Source organism: Camponotus vicinus, unplaced genomic scaffold (genome assembly GCF_025532165.1).
Source record: "Camponotus vicinus isolate PSW18456_S1 unplaced genomic scaffold, iyCamVici1.0 SCAF_8, whole genome shotgun sequence".
Lineage (NCBI taxonomy): Eukaryota > Metazoa > Arthropoda > Insecta > Hymenoptera > Formicidae > Camponotus > Camponotus vicinus.
In genome coordinates, this window is record NW_028141980.1 from 15,312,756 (window position 1) to 15,328,036 (window position 15,281).

Below are 15,281 nucleotides of genomic sequence, written 5' to 3' on the forward strand. Positions count from 1 at the left end.
TCGCGGCTAAAATGGGGGTTGACATTTTCCCTTTCTCTTTCTCGGGAAAGAGACTCTCCCGATCCGCCGTCTCGATCTTTAGCTCATTCTTCCCTCTTTGCCTCTCTCGACTCCTCTCACTGCGCGGACTAATGGTGGCAGTGACTAATTATTTAGGGAGAACTCACGATCTTCCCTTTCTGTCTCTCGATACTTTCCTCCCTTCTCATTTCGTTTAGTTCTTTGTGAGAAAGGGAAAGAGAAAGATATGTATGTGTGTATGTATGTGTATATGTGTCTCGTCCTATCCTGTCTTTACGGCCATTTATTTTTCCTCTCTGGGCTGCATTTCTGCGGAGTCAAACAGAACACTTATATGGACTTCGTCACCGACGAGCGCTCGTTTCGTGCCGGCATAGGATATACCGCTACATCGCGGGGACCATTGTTTTGCACCGGTTAGGCCGAACTCCGGCCGAGGTAGGACTCGCGCACCGTCCTTATTAGCAATTCAAATTGGCGGCAATTTTTTGAGCGCATTTTTGACCTCCTGTATCGGGGGGTCCGTTCGCCGCGCGTCGCTCTTCGGCTTTTGTCCCCGGTTGTACACGCCGGGGCCGGGGCCGGGGCCGGGGCGCCGAAACTTCCTCTCCCTTATTAAGGCCGCCCTCGCCATATTAAGGACCATGCGCATTTAAGGGGATCCTGAGTAATAATTAAGCTCTAAGACCCGCGGTCTTTCATCCCCACCAGCGCGATACGATATTTTACTCACTGCATTTTTCTCCTTCTCTCTTTTTTCCCCCCTCGTCGCAATGACAAAAGAAATTGGCGGCTTATAATCGTGTCGCCATGTTTTTTAAACTGTATTCGCGAAGACGATTCGCATGGAATTATGTTTAAGGTACTCTTCGGTGAATCCCGTTATATGTCGATGGAGAATTTTACTAGGGATATGAATGTGACAATGGAAGACCTTTCCAGAAATCATTGCGAGCATCAAAATCGTATGTTCTAATGATATGATAATCTACATAAATTATATATAAAAACGCTTTTACTTTTCTAAAAATTAATACGCTTAAAATAATCGAAAATTAAATCTGTTAGAGAAATATTTTTATTTAAAAGAGCTTAATATTTGCATTCGATTATTTTAATCAAACTATCAATTATTTGCATTGCATTGTGACAATATACAGAAGTTGAGGAATATGTATGCGAATGGATTTTGCTGAGGAAACGGGCCCGATTAGGGTAGGTAACAGTCTTCGCTACTTGTCGATGCATTTTAAAAATCCTCTCATCCGGACTACATTTACTTTCTTAAAGGTACTTAAATTCGACGGTGCCACTCTCGATTCGTCCCACTCTCGACGGTCAACAAGAAAGTCAATATTTTTGTGCATTACATTATGCCGATCCCGTTGCATTACGTCTATCGTTATTCTTCCGATAGAACGCTAAAAATTGGAAAGTTGGAACGATACGAAAGTGCATTGAATTTTCTTTGCAAAAATTTGTTTTCTTCAGGTTTCTTTTATCGAAGCTCTTCGTGAAGTTCAAAGATAACAAACATTGTTTAGTGCAATAATTTTTGTCGTACGATCAGAATTCGGCGATTCCAAGCTTTTCAAAGCGATTTCGTTATTAAAGTAATATTGCAATTTTTTGAATTTACTGATCAACAAAAAAACTAATATTATTATCGAATAGATTGAAGATTAGATATAGATCGTATTATTACTCGCATCATTGCTGCTGCTCTCTAATATGTATCTAATATGTATTTTACATACAATATCGACAAGTGTGAATTTTGCAATATATTCTTTAAGATAAATATCTATAAATCTAATCTTTAATTTTTCGTTTCTCTTTTTCAAGTTCTTATAATTTTATACTCTACACGTATATGAAACATATATTAACAATTAATAATATACAATTATATATCTTGAATTTTTCGCATCAGATAAATTACAAAAATAAAAATATTAAAAAACTGTGTTTTATGTATAGCTATAGCTCAATATGTTGCATACTAGATATACAAGAAATGCACGAAAATACGTGTAGAGTATATCATGTCTGACGTTATATAAAACGAAAGATCTTTCGCAAGCATAATCGAATCATTCAGAGATTTAATACAACGCATTTGTCGATCGTTCGCTGCATCTCAGCCATCCTGAAGGACCCCGAGGAGAATAGGAGGAAAAAAATTGCTCCTCAAATCTTGCAGCCCCATGCAAGTGCGTCCCAAGGCAGGTCTCAGGTGCGCCGATGGCTGCCGTTGACGTAAAATTTGTCAGCGAGTTCCCACGTTAAATTTTCGTAGTACGCGGTTACGATCCTACGTAAATTCAAACCAACTCGCGCACATATTATATACGGTGCCGTGAGCCGGCTGTGAACGTCCAATAAGCAAATTGAATGGCTCGGAAGAGAGGGTTGACGCGCGCTATATCTAAATATTCGACGCCGGTGTTCCATGAGAAATTCATGATAGAGACGTCGCGAAAAATCTTTCTCCCGTTCTCTCGAATCGAGTTTCCAGAATTCGCCCATCTCCGCCCAGAAAATCTCCGTGGATTTAAATATCTCTCGGTCGAGTTGTAAGAAAGTAAATAGAAGATTTCTTTAAGTAAGTAACAAATAAATTATGAATTTTACCCTCATTTAAATGTATAACGTGAAATCGATTTCTTGTTTACGCTTTTTTCTTACGGGATCGTACGCGTATTACGTGCAAGATTCATAAAATAAATCACAAATTGATTCTTTTGAAGAACCGATGTATAAAGCATTAAGGAGAAAAATTAAGACTGTGCAAAATATTTCAAATGTGTTTCTTCTTTTATATGTAAAATGTTTCCAATGCTTTTAATATAAATATAATATTTTTTAAATTATTTTAATTTTGGTTTTTATAACAGCACAACATTTCGATATTTAATGCTTCATAAAATACAAACATAAGAATATTACATGCATAGAAATTTAAAATATATATAATTACAAAATAAATATAATAAATATAACTAATATATATTATAACTACAGTATTATATAATTATATATAATTATATTATATTATATAATATTATTACAAAACATTTTATTATATTATAATATAATAAAATATTTTATTATAATATAACATTATTACACAAAATATCTTATTATATAAAATTACACGAAAATATTTGGACTGCATATAATACAAGATTCATTAAGAGTTTCAGATCAAATGATTAATTGCGTGATATTAATCATTGTGATTCTCAATTACAAAATTTATTAATGATTATGTGATGCAATCAAATCACGATCAAAAAGTTATCAATATATTTATCAATTATATTTCTCAATTATAAAAGAAAGTATTTAGATATATTGTATTTTAATTTTCCCAGAAAATTCGACGCAAGAAAAGATAAGTAAAGCTTTGATATAAGCCAATGATCAAATAAGAAAATAATTGTGATCAAATACAAGATAAAACATCTCGATTCGCGGATAATTTAATGATAATGACTTGAGAAAACCAGCTCAAAATCTTTCCGCCGGATAATATGTACGTCGTCATATAATATCCAACAGAAAAAAAAACAATATCAAACGATCTCAACGCGTTTTGTTCTACATCGGGACTTATGGGATTGATCCACAAAGAAAAGTTAAGCGAATCGTTGAACACCAAGGAACACCGCTGCAAAATGGAACAAATCCCGAATCTTTCGAACTGTTCCCAATAGTAATGATTTCAACATTACAATGAATCAACGACAATGCGTAATCATCTTCAATTTATACGATCCAAATTTACGCGAGAAAACAGTCTTCCATTATTCAGAATTATCTCCCTTTATTGAAAAATAAATGGATATAGCTATTTTTTTATGGAAATGTAGTTACGAACGAGTATATTTAAGAAGAAAATGAAATATATGCATCTATTTTTATCGCTTATTAAATGTACGAGTACAATAATTATCGGGTACCAACTGTTCGAGACAAGTCGAACCCAATAACAGCAAGATTTTGAAAATTTTCGTATTAATATTTCCGTTTAAATATTTCGCGATATAAATTAAAAAATTATCAATTTTGTATTTTTCTATAAGATTTGAACATTTTAATGTGTCAATATCTTACTATCAGGGTATCTATTTGTCTCAAATTTTTAGTACTTGTACATTTCATGATACACAATTGTGTGGATTAATAATACTATATCAACAAATGAAAAGTTCTATCAAATAATGTATCACATGCGCATATATTTTATTTTATATATATATATATATATATATATATATACATATATAACACATATTAAACGTGAATTATACATAGTTAAAAATATTAATAGCTTGGAATGGCGGGATATCCAACATCTGAAAATAAGATCTAAAATAAAATTGATTAAAAATTAATTAATAAAACATATTCGTTCGTAACCATATGCTCTGTCGAAAATAATCGTCAAAGACGCGAGCAAACAGATTCATTTAAATTTATTACTTCATAAATTAATATTTATTTATATATAATAGCTATATCCAATGTTCAATATTTTATTATTAAATTTTTCAAAACATTAAAATAATATTAACATTAATAATAATATTAATATTAACAATAATAATAATAAAAGAATGCTTAATAAGAAGAAACTCTTAATAAGAGTTACTCTTAATAAGAATAACTCTTAATAACTCTTAATATTTCTTCAAAATATACTATTTATTTGATTTCGTGATTTAATTTAAAAAAATTGATTATAATTAATTCATTGTTAAAACCATTACTAATTACCATTACTCTCAGAAACTGTTAAGAAAACACAGGTTTAATTTCAGTTCTGCAACAGAAACCCTAGTTCTCAATAAGGCACCGAACTAGACGTCGTAGATGGATTTCACAAGAACCGACGAGAAATGATCTTTCTGCAAAAAAGACTATTTCGACTCTTTAGCAGTACGAAGCATTCGTTAGTGTCCATCTGACACAAAATAGCGATCACATCTCAGCAAAAGTGCGAAAGAATACGGTTTGTAATATAATTTATTAATTTATTAATAAATATTTAACTCTGAAACAAAATTCGCGAATACATTTAATTAATATCAAGTCTCGAATGTCTCAATAATTTTCTTAGCTCGCAATTTTATAATGTCAAAAGAGCGGGCATTAAATTTCGTAAGCGAGAAACTAATATTGAATCATTGGCTTATAATTTTATAATATTGAATCTTCATACATATTGTTCAATCATTTGTATTTATATATTAAAATAATTGGCACAAGATATAATCGGAATCACGGAATTTGGAAACAAAGCTTTTCTGCATTAATAATCTTTTTCTTTATTAATAATTTTTTAATATCAAAAATATGTAACTTTAAAATAATTTTAAAACAATAACTTCAAAAGAACTAGTATTTATATTATTCAATATATTAATTTAAAAGATGTGTTTGTTATTTTATGTTGTTATGCATCCTTTCAATTTCGTGTAATTTTTATAATTTACAATATATAGATATATATATTATAAACATACTATTTTAAATACAATATAAATATATACAATATATATATATATATATATATATATATATATATATATATATATATATATTATTACAATTACAATATATTTATATAGCTTTTAAGATATATAGATATAAGTTCACAATATAGATTGCAATTAATGCTATCAATATCAAATAAATGCAATATTCAATTGTAATATTCCATATAAATATTCAATGTTGCGTATAATTCGCAAACTATTTGAAAACAATAAAACGCAACACTTTTATTGTTTAAAATGATTAATAACAATACTTTTGAAAATGATTAATAACAATACTTTTAATTCAAATAAATTAGAAATTAAAAAATCCAAGAAATTATTTATATTCTAATTTAGTCTTATTTAATATCGTAATTATCGTAGTTATTAGATACTGATAGCATTTACATTTGAATTTAACATTATATGAAATTTTTATAACAATATAATTTACATAACGTAATTAACAATATAACTTACTAACAATCTAATTTACAATACAGCAATGTATAATTTATAATATGATGAAATTATTAAACATCTATATTACATGTAATTCATATTATATGCAATATAGATATTTAAAAAAAATTAAGAATAAAATTGATGTGTATAACATTATACATTAATCTTGGTTGCATAGTTTTTTTTAAATATATAATTTTGCGATCTTAAAAATTACAGCCTTAATACGTTTTAATATCTTATAAAGAACTTTATAGTATATTACATAATAATAATGAAAATCTTATTATGTAAAATACTACGGCAAACTTATTAATCCTAGTAATAAAACTCTAGTGATCCTAACAGCCCTAGTGATCCTAACAATCCTAATTATCCTAACAATCCTAACAGCCCTAGTAATCCTAACCTCAGTGATCCTAACAATCCTAGTCACCTTACTTAGCAATTAATTACACGAGGTTAAGAGAAATGTGCCCTAATTAGAATTTTATTCAACGCACCGAGATAGCGCTTTTCTGTTTTCGTTTATTTTTCGCGTCTTTTTATTTTTTATATATTATCATTTATTTTGCACGTACTCGTTTATTTTACGCGTACTCGTTTATTTTATCTGTTTATTTTACGCGTACCCGTTTATTTTACACATTTAATATACATTACGTGCAATTGCACATATGTATTAGAGATGTAATTTCGACTTCTATCGAAAGTCAATGACGAAGAAAATCTCCTCTATTAACTTCTGTTGCCGGCTACTTATTTTCACCAATGCTTGAACGTAATTTTACGCTCATTTAGTCGTAATAAATAACGACTGTTTGATGTACGCTGTTTTAATATAACTTTGCTTTAACTAATATAATGTTATATAATGCCAAGCCAATAAAAATTGATCGATTGCAATTTTTATAATATATAATATTATTTATAATAAAAAATTTATAATAAATTTACAGTAAAATAAAATTAATTCAATATTTACTTATATACTGTATTTTCACTTTATAGTATCATTCATTAGTCTTTTTAAACATTATATAGTTTAATTGATCGATAACTTATTATACATTATATCAGTCAAGGCAAACTTTTTTTGATATGCTACGCTACATAGAGACGGATGGACTATAAAAAATTAAAATAATGTCAGTGTGAATTATAAAAGTAAATTATTATATATAGTGTTAATAAAATTACTATTACTACTAACTTATTATTACTAATATGTTCTTTATTAAATAAAATAAATAATTGATTAAAATAATAAATTAATAAAGAATTGAATTTTTTTTCTATTTTTCTCTAGTTAATGTTTAATTTGAAATGTTAATATGTTTTAATGCATATTGAAAGAAAGTTTAAAAGGTTATATATCTAATTTGTTTTAGTCCATCCATTTTAAGGCAACGGATCTAGCTATAATCTACATCTACAATCTACATCTACAAATCCGTTACCTTAAAATTAAATAAAAGTTTGTTACTCACCGACACTGATGCGCAACAGCGGAGTTAATATTGAGGCTACGATGTCTATAACATACAAATATAAAATCAAAATTATAATAGTTAAAATAATTAATATTTCATTATATTCAATTATTATTTTACACGTAGCAAATTTTAAATCATATACAATAAGAAGCAAATATATATAAATATGGAATTTTATAAATTTTAAAAAATTATTTTTTAAATAGGAATTTTTATAGATTTTATATAAAAGCTTTTTTCTTCAATTCTTCTTCTTTTTAGATCATTTAAATAAGTAAACCAAATTAATGCAATTTATAATAATTAATATATAAATAGTAATACCATCAGGTTGCTCCGCCGGTGCAGGATGCCTCTCCTAGGCCTCCTCCTCTTCTCAGATTGTCAGGATCGCTATGTTGATCTGTAATAGACAAATAAAAGATCCAAATTATAGCAGCAAAATAAATATTTAAATTAATACTTTAAAAAATTATTATTGTGTGCATTGAATTTTATATTCGATGTATATAAAAAAAATAATAAGCAGATAAATAAAATAATTTTATATTAAATTTTATTAATAACTCTCCAATAACTCTTATATATAAAAGCTATAATACTCTAAAAGTATAAAGACTTTTACAAGATTATAACTTTTATATAAAAATCTTTTTTAATTTTCTCTTATTTAATTTATGTAAATAAATTATGTAAATAAAAGTCAAGTTACACGATTAATCACTTAATTTAAATCTCGCATGTGCAATTGATAAATAATTATATATTAGTGATAAATTATTTACCATCGGATTGCTCCACCGGTGCCCGATGCCTCTCCTAGGCCTCCTCCTTCTCTCATGTTGTTGACGCGCGATACTTTTAACGACACTCCCGCACTTACGAGCGATATTTTTATCGCTATTTCCGCACTTTTACGCGCGATACTGAACGGTTTCCGCACTATTTCGGAGCGATTAAAAATTTTGTATTTGATCGCGCGATGTATATACTTAATATGTATATACTTTGAACGGCACTCCCGGTTTCGGTACGAGCGAAAATCCCATTTCACCTACTAGAATCAGCTTCGAGCCAACAGGTCGGGAACGCAACGATACAACGAGCAAAGATTAAGCCCAAACCGGAAAGAAGACGAAACGATTGACGGAATAGAAGCAAATGAAGTTCACTCAACTCTTTTTCACGCATAATTATCCTATTTCGTATCGAACCTGGACCCGCTAAACACGATTTCAGGTGCTCCGCCCGGACATATTATGTCTCTCGCGGTTGCTATATGCTACACCAGGCTAGTAGACGGCAAAAGAAGAGGATACCCACATTTTTTAAATGCTAACAATCAGCAATTTAGAAAATGGGGAGGCAACCTCTTTCACCGAGCGAAAATCGTGCCTAAGGGAATCCACTCGACGGAGTCTCGACAGGGTTAACACGCTGTGCGTATGACTGTTAGACGGCAAAAGAGAAAGGACCCATTAACGACCATTCACGAAACAATCGATTGAATTCTAACCGATTAGGGCCGAATCACTTGACGAAGCAGAGCGTGATATCACTAAGCCGACTTGAGCTGAAGCTCAAAACCGCGCGCCCATGTACATATGTACTGGACATACGTCCTGCGCGGCCGGCATTACCAAGTGTCACGATGCACGAGGCGCGAGAACGTTGCATAGCAACGACTCGGTGAAACATCCCGGTTAGTTGGCATCGGAAGTAGAGACTCGTTAATAATAATGAAATTGGGATTTATACGAAAAAGTTCAACGCGGAAGCGCGATGACGCGATGACGCGAAAAAGCTAAACGCGAAAACGCGGCAACGAAACGCCGCCGTCCACGACACGTTGACGGCACCGACGACGAAAAGTCGACGACACAATATGCGTCCAACGCATTAAATGCCCGTGCCACATATGAACCATTGTGCGACTCGTGGCAATGCTGTGCAAACGGGTACTTAGCTTCCCCTTCAGACTCCTTAAGATTTATCCTAAATAAAAAAATTTAAGATAAACCTCAAGGCATCATCCAAGTACTAAGCCCTCCCACCGCGTCAAGGTGTACCCATGGGGGGTTGTATTATATAATTTTATAATATATAATTTGGAATTTATTTTATAATTGAAAGATTATCTATATCACTTTTTTCTCTCGATTAAAAGAGATGCGATATACATATTTAATGAGATATGTTTAAAAAAAACAAGTACCAAACTCTGATTAATTCGCTTCTTTAATTAGAAAATAAATTACAAAGTATATTATAAAATTACATAATACAAATGCCAAATATTCCTTAAAATGTTTATTGTATTAAAAATTAATTATTAGTCATTTGATCGATTGTTACCTGCGATACGAGAGTACATTTGGGTATGAGAAATGTGAGAATCACTAAAAAAATAATTATTGCTTGTAAATATATTGTAATGGAGCGTTAGTTAATAATTCTCAACTTCTATCGCTTCGATTTCTACTTCAAATGAATAAATTGTGCGAAATATTTAGTTCAATAAATAGCTACTGTTTTGATACGTTTATGAATCTTTAATCATAAAGTTAATTAATTGTTCATGCTGTTTGCTATTACTAATTGTTTAGATAATGAATGCGAGGGATACCATACAGAGCATTTCAATTAGCGTGATCAAATATCAAGATCGTGTCTAATCGATTTATTATCGTTATAACCTTGTAGCATTACTTTATTACAAACATATATTTAACTTTTTACAAAATATTTACAATTTGGTGCAGAATATTTTACTTACGTGATGCGGTTATGTATGGCAATTATGTGTACACGCACCGACAAGAATGGTGTCGGTATGTATGTGGACGGCCGACGTCATACGCACACACGCGAAGCACGCACGTAGCGAAGAATTTATTACTTCATTAAATTTTATCTTTTTATATAATTTAATTATTTAATTTAATAGAATAAATGCCGACCCTTAGTGCACGCGATTAAGTCGTATTTCTTAAAAAAAGAAAAGAAAAGAATGCATGTCAATACTAGAGCGCACGAGACACGTATAGAAACAGCGCGGTGTCCCGCGCGGTATACATATAGCTGTCGTTCGAGCGTCGAGCGAGAGAGACGACTATCGGACACCTCTAACCCGGTATCATGTTTATAGTACTTTCTCTCTGGCTCTTGTGCCGTGCGCGAAGGACGCAACATCGGAATGCCCCCCGCTACTCTACCCCCACGTTCTCTCTCCTTGCTCAGCCCGCGTACATGCGCGCTTCGCTTGTGTGAGTGTGACGTCAGTGAGCGTCACACAAGCATACCGGAACACCATTCCTGCCGGTGCGTGTACATACATACATACATATATACATACATACATACATACATATATATATATATATATATATATATATATATATATATATATATATATATATAATCTATGTGTGATACTGTTTATATTTAACAATATCATACAAATAATAAAATTATATGTACCTGATGTATATATCGGATTTAATTTGATATAATTGAAAATTTATTACTTTTTCGGAATTAAAGTGAAAAATAATTTAACACAGCAACAATAAACTTGTAATATACAATATTGATTTGTGTATAAAATACAAATATATACAAATTATAAAGCATATATTTAAAATAATTAATATTTAAAAAAATATTAATATAATAAAATAATAAATATATTCTTAAATAGATAATTTAAAAATTATTCGAACATATTTAGAAGATATAAACTTCTCTGAAACATTACATTTATATACATATATAAATATTATAATTATTATAAACATATATGATTTTTCTTAATTCGCTGCGATTCTTCTAATTTTTTCTAACGAAGGGATTGTTGATGTACAAGCAAAGACGCACGATCACGCACAAGTGCGAGTCACGCGAATTGTACGATGCGACGTCGAACAGCTGATTTGCTTACGTAACTGAGCGCCCGTGCGACGCGATCGCGCATCTCCTGTCATATGAATTAGCTACGTGCGTATCTACGCTACTACGTACGTAGAGTAACTGCGACCTATCTTCCTTCCCACATCCCGCGCGCGTCCACGCGATCACTCATTCATAAATCGAGAATGTTGCTTTATAATAATTTTATATAATTTTACAGATTTTTATATAATTTTATAGATGGCAAAAAATTATTCTACGGAAAATCGACGTAACAACGCTTAACAAAAATGGATGTTCAAGAGTCGTAATCGCGCGTTTCTTCGTGCGTTTCGTGAATACGATTATCAAAATTTATATTCTTTCTTATATTCTTGTCTATCAAGAGTAAAAAAATATGCAAGATATTATTAAATGTGAGATTAAGATCTCTTTAATTCATTATAAAATTAATTGATTAATTCAGAATTGATCCTTAAACGAATTGACAAAAAATAAATTTTTGAGGAAAGAAACACGTTTTACGCGCGCATGGGTATTTTATGTCATAACTTAATGTTTTAAGATTAAAAAATCACAGAGCAAAGTAATATTGTATATACGTCGTCAAAGGTCAAATACCTTTCTGTGACAACAATTCGATAGAAACATTAGTATGCTATACATCGCAAAAATACTGAATTATTAATAGAATCTGAATAAAGGATTTTTCTTCTCATATCGGAAACTTCTGTAAATTTATAATTTTCTTTATTCTTTAAATTCGCTCCTTTTCATTTTGTTCTTATACATCAATAGTTAAAGAAACATTTAAACATTCATAACTCTAAAATAAATGGTTGCGATTCGTACGATTGGTATTACTTCTGCGATAACGTTTCTTATTTCTTTCATTACTACTAGAATGTTTTTTAGAAAGCGCGCGTTATATATTTATTTTTTGTATACTATGAAATAGAACTCAAAAATAAAGAAAAAAAATATTTTGCCAATACACAAAAATATAACTATATCGATGTATATAATGTTTTATTATCAATTAATTTATGGAACAATATTTAATTATCTAAAATATATATATAAATATATTTCAATTTTTTTATGTATTTCGAAGACAAATTTGAAACAAAATTTTATATCTGTGAATACAAATCATACTAACTCTCTTTAAACTAAATCAAACACGACCTCATCGATGACAATTGATCACGACTATGTGAGTACAGTGACTGAATCAATCGATATGGCGTAAAAGAGGCAACAATGACATGTGATACATTTATCGATTTAATATTTCCTTTAACGGTAAAAAGAACTGAATAATTAATCTTGAGAACAAATAATAAATTAAATTATAACTCACCTCAAGATTGTTTTGCCGCTCGATGTCTCTTTGGATCTCTTTTTCCACTATGTCATCTTTTACTGCTTCCTTTTTGCGTATGATTATAACACTCATCACTCGCGTAATTACGTTTCGATACACTTAACTGAATTAATAACTAATTATAATAAATGTAGAACATATAATAGTATTACTCGAGATATAATTCGATAATATACAGAGCCTCAACCTTCCCATTCGAGTTTCGTCGCACGAATGACGACATTGAGCGCATATATCAACATTGTACTATATGTCGCGAAGGTCAAATATCTTCGTGTGCCAACAATTCGATGTAAACATTAACACATTGTACGCCGTAAACATCAAGGCCGCATACCAACCGATTTGTTATTGCCCCGAAATATATTTAACATATGTATTATAATATAATTTCCGCGCTGAATATTTGTATGTTGTATTTTGTTAAAATTACGTTTAATAAATGAGTTATTGTTGCCTATAAAATCTAATATTTATGTGAAGAATAAAATTTACTTATTTTCATTAAAAATTAATTTAATATTATTGCTTTATATCAAATTTTTGTTTTTCAAGAAAAGTAAAACTCATGAACGTTAATGGATCAAGAATTTTTTTTTATTTTACTAGAACAATATAATGAAATTTAATTACAAAAAAATGTGGTAATATATATTCTTTTTTTTCCTTGATTTAGATCCCTCTCTCACGTAAATTCCTCTCGGGATGTAAAAGTTTAAGAAGGAAAAATAATAATAATAAATTATAACAGTTTCATTTTTTATACAAAACTAATGTGAAATAAAAATAAATTTTATTCTTCAATATTACATTAATGTTAAAAATTTATTAATTGTATAATCTTTTATATTTTTATTAATCTTAGCAGTAGAAAAATTCTTTTTCTTGATAAAGAAATAAAATCTTCTGCGAGAAAATATAACATCTGCGGCCTTTTCTGTAAAGTTCTCGTGTCTCTAAACAAATAACCAACTAAATTCTAACATCTCTTTACTATGCATGTAAATCGTGTCACCTGGCTAGAGTGTATTCCGAGTAAAATACATTCGCAGGAAAACGCGCGCGTTTTAAGTTTATGAGCTTTCTCGTCGAGGTGGAAACGCGATTTATAGAAGCGCAGTGCATCTTCTCGTCCTTGTTGAAAGGCTACGCGTGCAACGTTTACGGTAGAAAAGGGACACGCTGAATGTGCGTACAACTCCCTTTCTCTCGGGTTATTATCTTGTTGCATCAGAGAGATATCAAATAAGTTGCGCGCTACGCTTGCTGTTAAATTAATGTCGCACCGGTGTCTCGTACGCAAAATGTCATTTCGGCTATTTGGGTTATCCGTACTTGCTCCGCGTGGAATCCCACCGCGGGGATAAACCAGTGTTCGCGATAATTTTCAAAGCACCGGCATGGTATACACAAGGCTAGGGGGAGTAAAAGTTTCTAAATTTCCATGTAACTAAATAGTCTTGTTTAATGCGATCAATCTTGATTATAATCTCCTCCATTGTTGTGAAAACAATGTCGAGTATAGGATGTCCCAAAGATATCGCGTTCCCTTTCAATCAGGAATTCTTTGATGAATTTTTTTAGCCGACTTTTTGTTAATAAGAGATCACGTTTACGGATGAGTTTTAGCGAAATCGAGCAAGTATATATAAGTGTGAAGTCGTATTTATATATATAATTAATTCTGTTAATAATTTGTATAATTTTTATATATTATTATTACACAAGAAAGAATTTTTTAAATTCAATAATATAAAAGAATAATGCATTAAAAATCGATGGATAAAAAATAAGATATAATAATTGTGAGATGTAATAATATGTAAATATTTTTCGTGACAGAACAGAAGTTTTATTTAAGGTAAGAAGAAAGGTAAAAGACATATTTTAGTGATAATATTTGAAAGTAATTCGTGCAAATCAACGAAATCGACAGAATCAATTACTCAACACAATTCCTTGTGATTGCTTTACATTCGGGCGAGATTTTACAATCTCCGCACGATGATGCACACTAACGAAACGAATCGCAACGAACATAGTGGATTATTATTATTATACACAATTTGGGTTTCTTCTCGCTTAGTTCCGGCCGCGATTTCCGCATGTGCGGCGAGGATAGGTATATTTGATTGCTCTCTATGTGCCCCTTAAATCATAGTGCTTTGCAGCACGTAAACGAGGCGATTCATCGGCGTGTAACCCATGCTGCGCCTTCGTGTTTCGGACGAGAATCCTCGTGGGTGGTACCAGCCCGTGCGAAGCGTGTCTCGCGAACGTTCGATGCTCCCCTGGGAGGATTTTCATTCCTCCTTTCCGCAGTCTCTTCGCGGTTTACTCCTTTCCTTCCCTCCTTCTCTCGCTCCTTTTCTCTTTGCTGCCGATTTTGCGGGACAGCAATTTTTCGCGGGAAAATTCGCGACACGCGCCACCGCTTCTCCCAAGAATTTTCTCGCG

The 15,281-nt window shown here is 31.1% G+C and overlaps 1 long non-coding RNA gene across 1 annotated transcript; it reads right to left on the reverse strand.

Moving 5' to 3' along the window:
- Positions 1 to 7,453: 7,453 nt before the first annotated feature.
- Positions 7,454 to 9,585, reverse strand: LOC145975953 (uncharacterized). The gene is made up of 3 exons (XR_014440138.1): positions 8,314 to 9,585; positions 7,853 to 7,931; positions 7,454 to 7,567 (listed from the first exon to the last, which is right to left on the reverse strand). It is a non-coding gene; the product is annotated as an uncharacterized LOC145975953 (long non-coding RNA).
- Positions 9,586 to 15,281: the final 5,696 nt, after the last annotated feature.